Source organism: Dipodomys spectabilis, unplaced genomic scaffold (assembly GCF_019054845.1).
Source record: "Dipodomys spectabilis isolate Male_0828 unplaced genomic scaffold, ASM1905484v1 ptg000140l, whole genome shotgun sequence".
Taxonomy (NCBI): Eukaryota; Metazoa; Chordata; class Mammalia; order Rodentia; family Heteromyidae; genus Dipodomys; species Dipodomys spectabilis.
In genome coordinates, this window is record NW_024870817.1 from 9,305,266 (window position 1) to 9,322,499 (window position 17,234).

Consider the following 17,234-nt stretch of genomic DNA (forward strand, 5'->3'; position numbering starts at 1 on the left):
ATATGTGGGGAAAAATAGAAATGGAATTCCTAAAAAATAAAAGCATGGAAATGTTAAGGTGATTCCTAAATGCAGATTGTGTGTTGAGATCACAGATCTATTACTTAGGGAAGGGAAAATACAAGTTAAAAAACAGGAAGGGACTTCTATTCATTTTTTTATTAGAAAATTTACTTTAGACTTGTTGTCTTTGAAATGACTGTAAACCTTTTCAAAAGCTAAATTTGGCTCTTGGTAACTCTATGACCCAGGATTGCCTTTCTCAATGGCCTGACAACCATCTCTGACATTTAGCCAACAAAGAAGATACCCTATGTCTTCTGGTTTGGGTGGGAGGGTAGGGGGCTAACTTTGGTAGAGTCTAGCTTAAATCTATCCCTATTGATCAGGTATGAGAAGTTAATTTTTTCCTTTGGGTGCAGTCAATGGGTTAGCACAAACTACCAGGCAACACTAGGATGAATCATTCATGAGAAATTGTATGAGCAACTCCACTATGTAGGATTAGAGGTATTGTTTATATTGAGGGTATGTACACAATGGGTTATATCGGCTTGGTCCAATAAGAGAATGAGATTGTCTCCTGTTTTTGCAACTTCTTAGTAGACTGCCAGGGATGTGTATCACATTCCTCTTTGATACTTACTCAATAATTAATTGTTTTCTTTCCCTCCCTACTTGATGGAGAGGTTTTCTGGGAAACCATGTGGAAAATTGTGTTTTAAATTATGTTTCCTCAATACTTCTAGCTATATAATTTTGGTTAAAACTCTCTTTGCATTCATATTTCTCATCTATTAATTGTGGATAATAGTGTAATTTGTTACTATCATTACTTCTGAGGTTATTTTGAGGATTAAATGACTAAAGATATGAAAATAGCTTTGAATAGAGTCAGTCTCTAGTAGACACCATATATTATCTGTTATTACCTATAAGTAGAAATTCAAAGTGCTTCCTGGTATTATTATTAGAAATAATTATAACCTTGTTTATCTCCAGACAGTATCTTGCTTCCTTTTCAAGCATTGCTTAAGTCATGACCCACCTACTTTAGGTTTCCTGTAGCTTCTGAGATCACAGGTACATGCTACCCTACCCAGGGAGTCCTTAAACCATGATTCTCCTCTATTCAGCTTCCTAAGTAGCTAGTATTACAGTAATGAGCCACAGGCACTTAGAGGACATATAAATATTTGTGTATAATTTTTTTCTCTAGACTAGATAACTAGAAGCAGAATTGTTGGTTTATATGGTAAGCATACATTTAACTTTATTAAGATCCAAATCTATTTCCAAAATGTCTGTTCAATTTTGTATTGAATAAGAATTCTGGCTCCTTTGTTCAATAACATGTATTATTGTCCATTTAAAATATTAACCATTTTAATAGGCTTATAATGATAACTTATTGTAAATTCTTATGACTTCTAGTCCACTTTCCTCCTCACCCCTGAAGTTTGGGACTCTATTCTTGCTGGCTTACTATGGCCTATGCTCCACTGCAGTGAATTGCTCTGGGTTGCAGGAAGTTCAGATCTTATTGTTTCCCTTCTTTCTAGAATCACAGCTGTATGCTGGCATAGAAAACATTGGAAATATATTTTTCTTACTTTTACTGTTCTGTTGTTCTTGTTCTGTTGTAAATAAGCCTGTTATTTCTAATTCATGAGGATTTTATATGAATTTGATGTATGCATTATTTTTATAGACTTTTATTACTGTATCATCTATCCATAGTGAAATCCCTGTCAAAGTAAAATTGCCCTTGAATTTATATTCATAAGGGGAGGCCATGGTTTTTCCTAGTTCTTGGGTTCATATTCATTTATTCACATGTATTTCACAGTGGAAGTTCTAATTTTGACATGAACTTTAATGACTTCTTTGTGAAGGTGGCATTTTAGGATTAGATAGGTACAAACATACTTGTTGTAGCATAATTGTCATACAATAACTTGAACATGTTAACAGTGTGCAGATCAATGAGTCTTGAAATATATTCATCCATGTAAAATCATTATTAAGCAATTGAAAAGGTTCCTTGTGTCCTTTTGTAACCCCCCTGTAGCTCTAGCCCCTTCCCTACATGACCATTGATGTGATTTATGTCACCACAGAGTTAGCTTTCATCTTCTAGCATCATCTTCTAGCATCATGAAGTACATATTATTTCTAAGGGTGGTCTGAATTTTTTTCTGTCAGTATAATGAGTCTTAAGATATATTTGTGATACTGTTTTATCCTTGGTGCTGGTGAGTACTATTCTGTTGTACAGATCCACTTCAATTTGTTCATCCATTCACCTTGTCTTTAGTGGTTAGTGGGTTGTTTCTACTTTTGTGACATTTCAGATTTACAGAAGTAAAGCTTATTATTTCTCCCAGTACAATATTCTCTCTTGCTTCTCACAACTTAGCCATTTAAGGACTTTTTGAAAAACTGGCTTTTAAAGGATGCTAACCATCAGACTATTTCCAGATTCTTCTAATTAAGTTTCCCAATGACAGGAGTTCGCCTAGCACATTTTCTCTTTGTTCTTCCTTACCCATCGTCAGCAAAGCCTCTCAAGAAATAAGTGAGAAACAGAAAAGGCAAAAAGGCGAAGAATAAGGTAATAAATTAGAAAAATTGATCTTTTGTTAGTTAGAAGATGAATCTATTCATTTCTTAAATGAGATTTGCCTCAGGCTTATGAAATTTAAATGTGCCAAGGCCATTCATGTGAATGAAATGATTAAAAATATTTCTCTGAGGTCTTTCTTCTCACCAAGCCTTTGTGTAGGCGTTTGATTCATAAAGGTGTTGATGTGCCTTACATCTTCTACTCAGTTTATATTTTTATTTTCCCTGTCTATTTTCACACACCGAGAGACTGTAGTTCAATGTTTCCTTTTTTGGTTAAGTATGTAACTTCCTAGCTTTTCAGACTATTTGGCTTTGCAGACCTATGCTTTAAATCTCCTCTAGGAGGGGAAGTGACTCATTTCTATAGAGTAGCATGTAGGTGTGTGATAAATGTGGCTGCCAGGTAGAAATAGACTAGAATGCCATGGAAATAGGAGCTTTACAGCTACTAAAATCAGAAGGATTTCAATTTTCTGTGGGATTTAAAGTGGAGGAAGATAACTTGAAGAGTTTGCAAAGGCTCTGTGTTCTGCAAGAGAACTTGGGCAAATTAAAGTGTTATCTAACTCTACTAAATCACCCATAGCCAAATGCAAAAATAATTGGTTATTTGAGATGCTTTACCCTGTAAAATATTCCTGGGATTCATTGAACTAGAGCTGCATGATACCCTGGGTGTAGTGTAGGCCTGATCGTAGAGTGCCTCTCAATTTAAATAATTTCTGTTGCAAGTTCACAGGAATCTCCCAAGTCAGTGTATTTTCCAGGCTGCCATGATAGAAGGAAATGAAGTGAGTTGTACAGTTATCTTTCTCAGCAGACTTCTTAATGTTCCCCAAATAATGGAGTTATCCTCATTTTGGAGACCACAAGAAGTTGGGCTGCATGTGCATTGTCCTACAAAGCTTATGTCATGGTGTGAAACGCAGAATGCCTTTTTACTGTCAGTGTTGGTAGGCATAAGTCACACAGGGCTAAGCTCATTAAATATCTAAGGTGATGAGAAATGGTGGAAGGTACCTGGCTAATTAGTTATTATTTTTTATTACTAAAACTACATTCTAGTAGTCACTGTTATACCTAGAACAGCACCTTTATTAACATATTCTTAGGGGAACCTCACAAAACTAGGCAAATTAAAATCCAGTGCAGTTAAAATTCTTCTTTGAGGTTTGATTGTAAAGCTATTTGTGGTTTTTGCACATTTCAACTCATAGAAAAAGCATAGCACCTTGATTTAAAAAAACCTGTTGCATCATTATTTTATTTGGATCATTGTTTTAATGTTCAGTATTATATTCCAGAACTTCCTTGGCTTTGTGAATGTGAAGTCAATAACACAGTACTACAGAAGAGAGAAATGAAAAATAAAACCATCTGGTTGATTTTAAATAAAATGTGGTGAATAGTATTCACTGTATTAAATATGCTACCTTGATGTTTTCTATGTTTTTCTTTAGTGAAGATGGAAATATAAGTAGTATGGAAGTTCCTCAAAAGACTTCACATAGAGCTCCCCTATGACCCAGCAATCCCACTTTTGGGCATTTACCCAAATGTTTACAAACAAGACCACACTAAAGCTACCAGCACAACTATGTTTATTACAGCATTATTTACTATAGCTAAGATATGGAACCAACCCAGATGTCCCTCAGTAGATGAATGGATCAAGAAAATGTGGTATATATACACAATGGAATTCTATGCCTCCATCAGAAAGAATGACATTGCCCCATTTGTTAGGAAATGGAAAGACTTGGAAAAAATTATATTAAGTGAAGTAAGCCAAGCCCAAAGAAACATAGGTCCTATGGTTTCCCTTATTTGCAATATCTAGTATATGTATGAATCAAGCAGAAAAGGTCAGATAAGGTGATGTTAGGAAAATGAACCTTAAGATATGTATTCAAATGTTTTTTTCTTTCATGCATTTGTTTCTAACGCATTTATAAGATGATTTCTTTGTTGCTTTTTATGTCCCTCCCCCACAGTATAACCCCTGCTTTCACTGTATTTGATGTTGGTATACTTTGTGGAGGGGAAGGGGAAAAACAAGTTGTTTAAATAAGGATACAGGTGGACCAGTTGCAACAATGAGAAGTACAAGTTGTCATGTCGAAAATGAACTTTACAACTTTGTTGGGGGGGGTGGTGGGAGGATTGGGTGTGGGGAGGGAAGTCTGGGAAGGGATGGGAAGGGAAACAAAGGAGGAGGCTACAATGCTTGATAAGAAATGTACTCATTATCTTCCCCATGTAATTGTAACCCCTCTGTACAGTATTTTCACAATAAAAAATAAATTTAAAAATAAATAAATAAATAAAACAAATCTTGCAGTTCAAAAAAAGATGGAAATATAAGGATTGAATTGATTAAAATGTAATTTATCAGTATAAAAAGAAACATGAATGATGTCAGGATGAAGAGATATTCAAAACCTACATGGCTGATTTCAAAGCCCATAATAGCACACTGCTTCAACCTGATATGTTATGACCAAGATAGAATCCATCCTGTATGTCCATAAACAAAGATCTCATTAACATAAACCAAATATCACTTAGATATTTATAACATTGATGATCAAGTCTGGCAGACAGCTACAGGCAGGATTTATAGATGAAGCTACACATATCTGACCTATCAGGTACCAAATGATTTTATGGGACTAATATGAACCACAAGCCAGATGTTCTCCGGCCTAGTAGGCATGTGACACATGCCCTCAAGCAGAATTATTCCTCAGTGTTAGATTAGGCTCACCTGAGTGGAGATGAGGTAGATAAAATGATGGGAATAAATGAAATCAGTAAAGTTTGCAGCAGTTAGAGGTGATAAGTGATAAAATGCCAAGGAATAAAGAAAAATAGAGCTTGCCAGGGCAGAAGGTTTAGGGAAGGGATTTTCATTTTGATATTTGCTTCACTAAGAATCAAAGGACTTGAAGCACTGGAGCCAAACTTGATGGATGCGAGTGGGCTGGTAACATAATAACTATGCCTGGGTACCTTGATGGGAGTGTTACAGGGTAGAAGGAAATGAGGCCAGAGAGAATCCAGTGAGCCAGGGCATATAGGCCTTTGTTCAACCTTTGTGAGGCCTTTTCCCCTGTGACATGTGAAATGTTGGAGGATTTTGAGCAAGGTATTTAAATAATCTAATATTTAAATGTACTCAGTATGGCTTTTGTGTTAGATGGATCACTAATGTAGGCAAATAGACCAGAAGGAAGCTACTTGCAGTCATTTAGGAACATTTTTCCGGATTTATCTTCTGCTTTTCCTGAGGTCTTGACATATATGGCTCCCCCTCAGCTCAGGCTCTGACAAGGCTGACCTTTCTGCGGTGGTATTCCCTTTGCCATTTGTGTTTGCTCATTCAGATCTCTCACAAACACTATTTTTCAGGTCATTCCTGATGATCTCTCAGTCCTTAGCTTCCCACTGTTAGGAATTCTCAAGCTTCTAATGATTCTTTTTTTTTTTTCCTTCTTGGAGCTTGTTATAAAATGTACGAATGAAGTGAGTTTACTCTTCTGTGTCTATGAAGAGTCCATACATCATGGGGACAGAAAATTAACAGCACCAAATAAATACTTGCTGGATGAGTTCTGAGTGAGTCAAACTCTAATAGGTAAAAATAATGGGATTGGGTAAAATAATGAGATGGAACCAAAGATCTTAAGCCTGTGACTCAAGTATTTTATCCCTCAGGTTTCTTGGTAACTTGTGAGGTGAAAGCAAGACAGTAAGGTCAAATGTCACAGATTCCTACATCCTGAAAAGCCATTAAAACAGCTGCCCCTCAACCTCTCTCTTCTAGTCCTTTAGAAATTAGAAGAAAGTTATAACATGGATTATTATTAACAAATTCATTGACCATCCTCAACTCTCTGAAGACATTGTCTTTGCAGATCTATAGGAATGGCTGCTGTTAATGTTTTAATTTTTCACAAGTCTTACATTTTTCCTTAGAACCGGAATCTTCAGTTACATCTTGTGATAACACTTGTAATGAAGCACTTTCCTAAAATCTATTCAAATAAATGAACAGTAGTACAAAATAACATTTGAGAGGATTTTTAAAAAAAATTTCCAGAGGATGAAATGCTTAGATGCTGGTAACTTGTCACCTACTGGGATAATTAAGTTTACAAATAATCTCTCCAAAACACTAAGCTGATTTAATTTTGTCTATTCTGATTCTTCCTGTCTTTAGGAGATTTTTCTAAGGTGCTTGCACAACATTTTCATAATTTTACCACTGGAGGGCTCAATGGCCTTTTTAATGTTACTTTTGGGAGACCAAATATTATGTTTGAATAACAGGAGGACTTTGAGGAAATACTTTGTTTTTCTCCCTCTTTTGAGAAAACATATTTTGAGGGTATGATTAGCTAGGTAGCCAAGTAGATAATGTTTGCACAAACAAAAATATCTTTATAAATGCTTTCAAAGACACAAACTCCAATCATTGCCACATGTAAAACGTTAGCTAGGACACACTGGTGTTTCTGCAAGAGTATACAAGAAAATTAAGATTATATCCAATACGGGGGGGGGGGGGAGGCAGGGAAGGGATGTGAAGGGGAAACAAAGGAGGAGGCTGCAATGCTTGATAAGAAATGTACTCATTATCTTGCCCATGTAATTGTAACCCCTCTGTACAGTATTTTCACAATAAAAAGTAAAGAAAAAGATTATATCCAATACAGTTTTATTTCAGATGTGCATATGCCTCTGTGGTGAGCTTATGTGTGTCACTGGAAATAGGAGGGAGGAGCAGTGGTTACTGAGAGTTTGGAGCCTGCAATAATCCAGGAACTGATTACTGTATTTCAGATGTAATGTGGATGTTGAATGTCCCTGTACCCTGTCCCACAGCCCAGATATTAAAGGCTAGGCCCAAAGGTAGCACTATTGGGAGGTGATGGATCCTTTCAGAGGTGGTATCTTGTGAGGATTCTTGGGGAAATTCTAATTTTCTGTTTTGCTCTGTGGCTCGGGTTATAAGTAGACTTAATGTCATACATTCCCTGCACAGGCCCAAGACAAGGCAGCTAAGTCATCATGGACTAGAAGCTAGAAAACTGTGAGCAAAAATGAACTGCTTCTCCTTTTAAAGTTAATTCCCTCTGGTATTTTGCTGTAGTAATGGAAAGCTGGCAGACAAAGATGAGGAGGAAGTATTTTTAAGAATTAATCAAACAGCTGTGGAGTGAATGCCAGGAGACCAGGGGATCACAAATAACTCTGGGATTCACATGTTCTGTTGTCCAGATTGTGATGATGGTTCTTTCCTTGGAGGCTGGTGCAAGAATATGGATTGAGTAAGGAATTCTGATATAAGTACACACTGATTTAGTATCTGCAAAAAAAGTTATGATTTTTAGGAGACATCCACGGATACTAGGAAAAGGATAGTTAGGATACTTAGAAAAAGTTGGGCCCTCAAGTGAAAGTATAAATTCAACATAAAATATAGAGACTGAGTTACAGAATGTAGTAGAAACCTAATTCTATATTTTTATTGGCTTATGATTTGGTATGACATAACTGAAAACAGAAAAATAACATATTTAATGATAAATAGTAATGTTAATAGGAAAAAGACGATAGTGGATGGCTGAGAAAGAAAGAGGCAAAGTTGGAACTGCTAAGAACTACCCAGAAGATGGCATAGAAGCTTCAGTTCTTGTGACTTCACACATTGGGAGGAATATTTGTTACCTTTAAAGACATCAGTGAATTTTCCTCGTTCTGACTTCATGCTGATGCATTTGGTTTATCATTACTGATAGTTGCTGTTGCAGAGAATATACTGGTCACAGCAGTGTGAGTATTCAGATCAACAGGTTGTGCATGGTCTTCCAACTTGCCAGTACTTGCAAGTGTGTATGCTAAAGCCCCCAATCTCTGAGCCAATGGTTGCAAACAAGGATCTGTACCATCGTGAATTTCCCAAGATAAATGATCCTTTCTTGGGTGATTTGCCACCTGTTAGTGAAACTGTTCTAATGATTCTCCTCATCCCAAGACCAGTGTACTCTCTACAGATGCCACAGACACCACATTTCCCAAAGTAAGTCAGAAAGAGATGCTGGGGCCTGAAAAGCTGTCATCTTCATTGGAAATTTCATGCATTCTAATTGAAAACTTTCTCATTATTCTTTATGAATAAATCATTGAAGTTATCGAGCATTTACTATGTGCTTAACACTTAATATTTTCCTCTTGTGCTCCATTGCAGTTTGCTAAGAAAATCTCTGCTTGAATCTTTTTCTTGTTGTCAAAGAGCAGCTACAACCTGTAGCCAAAGTTACGAATGGAGGCAGTGAATGGCTAGCAAGGAACATTAGACATGAGGGTATAGTCATCCCTAGAAGAACTACAGCAGTTCCTTACTCAGGTTCAGGGGTCATCCTAGCAGATATATTTTCTTCTGGATGGATTGCAAGCTTGCTCATTCCAATGTGTCCCTAATGGCCTATTTGCAGCTACCCTCAGCCAATGTATCTGGGGGACTTGGGTCTAAGCTTAGTTACAGTGCCTGATGGTTTTTGGGGAAACATTAAGGGACTGAGAAGTGTCAGACATTACTTCCTCCAGACTGTCTATGCCATGCCTATAGTTGGAATTGCTGTATTTGGCCTGGTAGAATGCTGCTTTGCCAATCCTTAGAAGATCTTTGGAGATATTTTACTCAAGGGTGTGGCTAGAAAGGTAACAGCTACTCAAGAGCTTCCTGAGAACTTCCTAGAACTGTTACTAATACAAACATGAATGAGAGTACAAGGAATACAAGCAAATATAAGAAATATTCAAAAATTGTTTAAACTCCATCTTAATGAGTAACTTACTGAGGAATTTTGAAATAGGTCAATATACCAGGATCAGTGTCTTTAAAGACCTAGGAATCTTTGTATTTTATATTGCCATCCTCAGAATGTCAGTGAAGTCTCCTGTGGTCCAGGATGTCTCAGCTGTTCTGGTTTTCAAGTATTCCTAGATGTGTTACATGCTCCAGTGGTCCAACCTCTCACAGACTGATGCTACACCAGAGAGTGGAAAAAGGAATTCTGTCATGAGTGTCACGCTGTTGTGGCAGATATCTAGAAATTTATGTATGTGATTTTTAGGAGTGTGAGTTTTGTTAGCATTTCTTTTTATCAAGAAGGAAAATCCTAGACATATACTAGTTGTTGCAAATAGGGTAAATCATGGGAAGTATGTTTCTTTGGGCCTGGCTTACTTCACTTAATATAATTTTTCCCAAGTCTTTCCATTTCCTAACAAATGGGGCAATGTCATTCTTTCTGATGGAGGCATAGAATTCCATTATATATATATATATGTATATGTGTATATATATACACATTATATGTGTGTGTGTATATATATACATATATATATATTTATATTTCTTGATTGATTCATCTACTGAGGGGCATCTGGGTTGGTTCCCCAGCTTAGCTATAGTGAATAATGCTGCGATAAACATAGTTATGTTGGGAGTTTTAGTATAGACTTGTTTGTGATCATTTGGATAAATGCCCAGACAGCTTAGCTATAGTGAATAATGCTGTGATAAACATAGTTATGCTGGTAGCTTTAGTATAGCCTTGTTTGTGATCATTTGGATAAATGCCCAGAAGTGGGATTGCTGGGTCATAGGGGAGCTCTATGTTAAGGAATCTCCATACTGCTTTCCAAAGTGGTTGAACAAGTTTACACTCCCACCAACAATGCAGTAGGGTTCAAAAGGTATGTACATATGACTATATAAGATGATCATAAGCGAAATGAGCCCCAAGATAGGGACACAAGTAGTTTTTCTTTCTTGCTTGTTTTTAATGTATTTATAATGTTCTATGTGATTTTTATTTCTTTTTAATGTTCTTCCCCCACAGTATAACCCCTGTTTTCACTGTATTTGATTCAGGTGCCGGGCATCTTGTATATAAATTTTTCTAATTTGGGGAGGGGAAGGGAAATAACAAAATGCTGAAATAAGGATACAGGTTGACCCATTGTAACAATGAGATATACAAGACACTATGTTGAAAATGAACTCCACAACTCCAGGGGTGAGGGGGAGAGAGGAGTTGGGGAGGTAGGGAGGAAAGGGATGGTAGGGGAAAAGGAGGAGGTAAAATGCTGGATAGGAAATGTACTCATTACCTTGCTCATGCAACTGTAACCCCTCTGTACAGTATTTTTACAATAATATATATTATATATAAAAGAAGGAAAATTCTTTTTATGATTAGTAACTTCCATCTTAGATCTTTTTGGTCAGACTCTGCATATTATCCTTCTAACCTAGTTATCAACAAAGCCTTTATAAAAATCCAGTAACAATGGACCACTTGGGGATAATAGGCACATTTTTATTTATCTGTCATCACAAATCTGAAAAGACAAGGCAAGCTAAAAGTATACCAAAGAATATTTAGTTTGACTTTTAGAATATGTGTATCAAGGTAGTAATATTGTACACTAGATCATAGTATTAAGATTATGCATAGGAATTCCCCGAAAATCTGGAAATTGAATGAATATTGACTGGACTGTAATTCAGTGTTGCATGAAGGTTGGAAGGCATAATATATTACCTTAATAGTTCCCTTCATTATGATGATAAGTGGAAAGGACATTAGCATGAAGTTAGCTAAGAGCAGTGTTCAAAATGTCATAATGGGCCTGGTTTCTTAGGCTTTAAGAGATTAAGATCAGAAGTACAACTTATTATTTTTTGTGATGATAATTCTTCTGGTTCAGTTCATCTTAAACTTTGCATAAAAGTTAATGAGAAGCTTGTTAAACACTCCGGTTGGACAGCACTTTTTGGTAAGACTTTTAGTTTGCTGTCCTGAGTAGCAAATGAACAAACAGCAGCATAAGATGATAACTGTTGTGTTTGCTTCGGCAGCACATATACTAAAATTGGAATGATACAGAGAAGATTAGCATGGCCCCTGTGCAAGGATGACACGCAAATTCGTGAAGCGTCCCATATTTTTAGAAACTGTTGGTTAAAAAAAAAAAAGATGATAACTGTTTATTGTGAAATAGTTCTGTGGCCAGTGGTAAAGTGAGCTGTTTACCTGAAATACTAGGTCCTCTACTTAGGATCTGCTAGGTTGAAATCAAGGTGTGAGAGGTTGATTTTTACTCAAAGACTGTTGTAATAATCTTCTAAGCCCACTCCATTTACTGCCTTGTGGTTGTAGGACTGAGGACCCATGCCTTGTTAGCTGTCAAACAAGGACTACTCCTCAGCCCTTGAAGGCTCTCTCAGCTTCTTGCCATACTGTCTCCTAAGCAACAAAGAACCTCTTTTACTAGAAATTTCTCTCATGTTCCATTATCTGACTTTCCTTTCTGCCACTAGCTAGACCAACTCTGCTTTTAAAGAGCCCATGTGATTAGGTTAGATGTACTTGTGTAATCTAGCTTAAAGCTCAGGGATTAGTTAATTATATGTACAAATTCACTCTTGACATGTTTAATTTGTCATAATAGTGGGAGTAACATGAAAGGGTTAGGATGGATATCATCGTGGGGTACATGTTGGAATTCTGCCTACCATGCTAGATCTGGAATGGGACCTATATATATCTAAGATTCTAGTGCAGCCAAGAATAGAGTAAAAGAGTTCTTGCTGAAACACAGCCACAGCTCCTTCTGGATCCAAAAGAAGCTATCTAACTAGAAAGAGAGGACAAGAAGTCAATATGCTGAAATGACCCAGATTTGAATATAATTGCAGCTGCACTCTAAGTAGTAATGAACAGTTGCATTTCCAAGGTCTGGAGAGTGTAGAAGTAGACAATTAAGTAGACCAGCTAGCAAGAGAAATCTCTGTCTTTCACTTGACATTACACTCTGTGCTGCTTTATAGTTAATGAGGAATCATGTTCTGTTTTCCTTGTTCTTTGTCTATTTCCTTCTTCTTTACCACCTTCCCATGTAGTTTATTTACTGAGAAACCCCTAAGGATGTAGAAAAAAATAACTCTCTGGGAGTCATCTTTCTTACATTAGAAATATTAAATACTCTCTCTTTTGTTTTCTTATCTGCACTGGATAAATCTCCATTTTATTGATATTCTTAAAAGAAAACAAAAACTAGTGGGTTGCATTGCTTTCTTCATTGATTCTTTTGTCTTTAATGTCATTAATTTCCATTCTGATATTTATTATGGCCATTTTTCTGATATTCCATTTTTCTACTTGTATTGGGTTTAATAATATAATTTGCTGTTTGTTTTTCCTTAGGTTTCAGTACTTGAGTTTGAACCCAGAGCCTCAGTATTACTAGGTAAACACTCTGCCTCTCGAGACACACCTCCAGTCAGCTTTCTCTCTTTTGTTTATTTGGTTTATAAAAGTTAGTGTACTGTATGCAGTTATTTCTCTTTTTTGTTTTTTCCTCTTTGTCTTACTCCCTGTTGTCACTGTTCTTGATTTCAGTGCCCTTTGTACTGTTTTTAAGTTTATCTGATTTGGGGATGGGAAGAGGAATTACAGAAATGGTAAGACAAAGAATGAAGGGTGAACCAATGCAGCAGTGCTACTCACAAGACACTATGTTGGAAATGAATTTTACAATCTGGGGGAAAGGACAATGGATGGGGGAAGTGTGAGAAAAGGAGGGGTGATACTGTTCAAAAACAAATGTACCAGGGCTGGGAAGGTGGCTCAGTGGTAGAACGCTTGCCTTGCATGCATGAGGCCCTGGGTTTGATTCCCTAGCACCACATAAGCAAAAAGAAAAAAGCCGGAAGTGGCGCTGTGGCTCAAGTAGTAGAGTGCTAGCCTTGAGCTGAAGAGCTGAGGGACAGCGCCTAGGCCCAGAGTTCAGGCCCCACGACTGGACCCAAAACAAACAAACAAACAAATGTACTTATACCTTACTTATGTAAATGTAAGCCCTCTGCACATCACCTTTACAAAAAAAGTAGTAGTATTTGAAGCTTTTCTATTACACTCTTTTGTTTGTTTTTGTTTTTTGAGTCAGGGTTTTGCTATATACTCCAGGTTGATCATAAATGTATGATCCTCTATCTTCAATCTTCAAGTGTTGAAATTATAGACCACTATCTCTTAAAGACATTTAATGCTATGAAATCTACTCTAAACACTATTCTAATGACATCTACAAGTTTTCATTTCATTCAGTTCAAAATTCTATTTTTTTGATTTACTCATTGACCCATGTATTATTTTAGAAATGTGCTATTTGTGCCATTTATTTGTAAATACTTAGAATTTTCTAGATGTCTTCTTGTTCCTAATTTCTAAGTTATTTCTATTGTGATTGTTACAATATTCTTCATGTGAATTGGATTCTTTTAGTTGTGTTGAGACTTGCGCTATGGCTCTGAATGAATGTGTTTTGGGTTTTTATGTTCTTGAAAAGAATCTGTGTCCTGAAATTATTGTATACAATGTTCAACAAATGCCCACCAGATTAAATGGTTGTGATACTCAGATCTTCCAAGTTTTTATTGAGTTCCTATTTACCAATCATTGAAAGAGGTGCTCAAACCTCTTATTCTAATTTTAGTTTGTATGTTTGTTGTTACAATTCTATCAGCTTTATTCTGTATATGCTTTGAAGCTCTGTGATTAGGCTATTAGGATCGTTATGTCATCTTAGTAACCTGACCACTCTATTATTCCAAAATTGATGTTATTTTAAAATTTAGAATATTCTGTGTTTAATATATATTTAATTTTTCGACATTTAGTCATCCTAGATTTGTTTGCATTAATGTTAGCATGATATATATATATAATATATATATATAATATATATATAATATATATATATATTATATATATATATATTTTTTGGGGGGTCCGGTTGTGGGGCCTGAACTCTGGGCCTGGGTGCTGTCCCTCAGCTCTTCAGCTCAAGGCTAGCACTCTACCACTTGAGCCACAGCGCCACTTCCAGCTTTTCTCTCTTTTTTTTTTTTTTTTTGCTTATGTGGTGCTGAGGAATCGAACCCAGGGTCTCAGGCATGCAAGGCAAGCACTCTACCACTGAGCCACCTTCCCAGCCCCGATATATTATTTTTTATAATTTTATTTTAGCTTATTGTATCATTAAACTTAATTTCTTACAGGAAGCACTAGTTGTGTCTTAATTTTATCCAATCTAATATTCTCCACCTTTTACTTGAGCTATTTGAATGGTTTATATTTGATGTGATTGATGACATAGTCTTGGTCTATCTTCTTCATCAGGCTATTTGTTCCATTTGTTATGTCTTCTTTGTTCTCTTTTTTCCTCTATATGTTTTCTTACTAATCTAGTATTTTGTTTTTGTCAGTCGTGGGGCTTGAACTCTGGGCTTGGGCACTGTCCTGGAGCTCTTCAGCTCAAGGCGAGCACTCTACCGCTGGAGCCACAGTGCCACTTCTGGTTTCCTAGTTGTTTATTGGAGATAAGACTTTCCTGCCCAGGTTGGCTTTGAATCATGATCCTCAGATCTCAACCTCCTGAGTAGCTAGGATTACAGGCATGAGCCACCAGCGCCCAGCTAATTTAGTATTTTTATGATAGTTTATTTCTTTTGTCCATTAACATGATTTTCGTTATTTTCATAGTAGGTGTAGGGCAGTAGTTCTCATATGGGAGTGGTTTTATTCTTCAAGGGATATTTTGGCAATGTTTAGAGTTACTTTTGATTGTCAAAACTGGGAAATGCTACTGGTATATACTGTACACACCCAAGATGTCACTGTTTTCAGAGCTACAAGGTTCTGAATCTCATCTGAGAAAGTATGTTGCATGACAAGACATTGATTAGGATGTATTGAATTCATAAACTTCTTTGTTAAATGGCAACTCCTTTGTATAACTACTTAAAGATAGTAAGAAAAAATAATTAAAAAATAGACAAAGAGGAGATTTAGTGAGAGCTGGTTTGCTAAGGCAAAACAAAACGAAAGAAGGTTCTTAAGATGGAAAACCTTTTACTGAAGTCTGTGGACTTCAGTAAAGTCGGGCTGGTCGTGCGTGGAAAACAGGAATGGTGTTTTTGGGAACTAGGTATGCATCACTAATCCTTCTCTCATGTACCAGGCATGGGAGTTTGGGGCCTTAGATCATTAGACCTGAGCATTTCATTTTTCACAGGCTGCAAGGATCAGTAAAGCCAACTGCAGCTTACAAGTTGTTCCATTGGCTCCAGGTGGCCAAGATGAATTTTTTTTCCTAAGAAAACATCAACATTCAAACTCTTGTTTTCAGCCATCAAGTTTTCTATTCCCGAACTGAAGCCCATGCCATGGGGATGCTACTACACATTCCACAATGCGCATAACTAATTATGACAAGAAACTGTATAACTTGAAATGTCAAATTGCTGAATGGAAAGCACTGCTTTAGGTTTTATATGCTATATCACTAAGTCGTTAAAGTCTGCCTTCAAGTGTTATTGTGACACCTCATGTGTGTTATAAGAACTTTAGAATAGCTGGGTGCTTGTGGCCCACGCCTGTAATCCTAGCTACTCAGGAGGCTGAGGTCTGAGGATTGCGGTTCAAAGCCAGCCCGGGCAGTAAAGCCCGTGAGACTCTTATCTCCAATAAGGCACTAGAAAACTGGAAGTGGCGATGTGGCTCAAGCCGAAGAGCGCTTGCCTTGAGCTGAAGAGCACAGGGACAGTGCCCAAGCCCAGAGTTCAAGCCCCATGACCGACCAAAAAAAAAAAAAGAACTTTAGAATAGTATACTTCCAATTATCGTCTGCTGATTTTGATACTTTATTATCATATATTTTATTTATATATGTGATATAAACTCCATAATTATTACTATTTTTAAGTAGACAACTACCTTTGTGATATAAACTCCATAATATATTATTACTATTTTTAAGCAGACACTTAAAAATAGTAATAATATATTACGGAGTTTATATCACAGATATACCATAAGATATAGAACCAATCCCGATGCCCCTCAGTAGATTAATGGATCAAGAAAATGTGATACATATGTATATATATATATATATATATATATATATATATATATATGATGGAATTCTGTGCTTCCATCAGAAAGAAGGGCATTGCCCCATTTATTAGGAAATGGAAAGACTTGGAAAAAATTATATTTAGTGAAGTAAGCCAGGCCAAAGAAACATAGATCCCATGGTTTTCCTTATTTGCAATAACTAGTATGCGTGTAGGACAAGCAGAAAAGGTCAAAAGCTATGTACATATGACCAGATAAGATGATGTTAAGAGAAATGAACCCCAAGATAGGGACACAAATATCTTTTTTCTTTCCTGCTATTGTTTCTAATATATTTATAATGTACCATGTGAGGTTTTTGTTTGATCCTTTCTTTGTATGTTCCTTCCTTATGATTTAGCCCCTGTTTTCACTGTATTTGATGTCGGGGCCCTGCATCTTGTAAATACACTTCTCTAATTTAGGGAAGGGAAGAGAAAAAACAAAATGCTTAAATAGGATACAGGTTAACCCATTGTAACAATGAGATGTACAAGACACTGTTGAAAATGAACTTTACAACTTTGGCGGGGTGGGAGGGGCAGCTGTGGAGGTGGGAGGGAAGGG

The 17,234-nt window shown here is 36.5% G+C and overlaps 1 non-coding gene across 1 annotated transcript; it reads left to right on the top strand.

Annotated features, from left to right (window-relative positions):
- The first annotated feature begins 11,547 nt into the window (after positions 1-11,547).
- On the top strand, positions 11,548-11,654 carry LOC122117383. Its single transcript, XR_006149135.1, has one exon. It is a non-coding gene; the product is annotated as a U6 spliceosomal RNA (small nuclear RNA).
- The last annotated feature ends 5,580 nt before the right edge of the window (positions 11,655-17,234 follow it).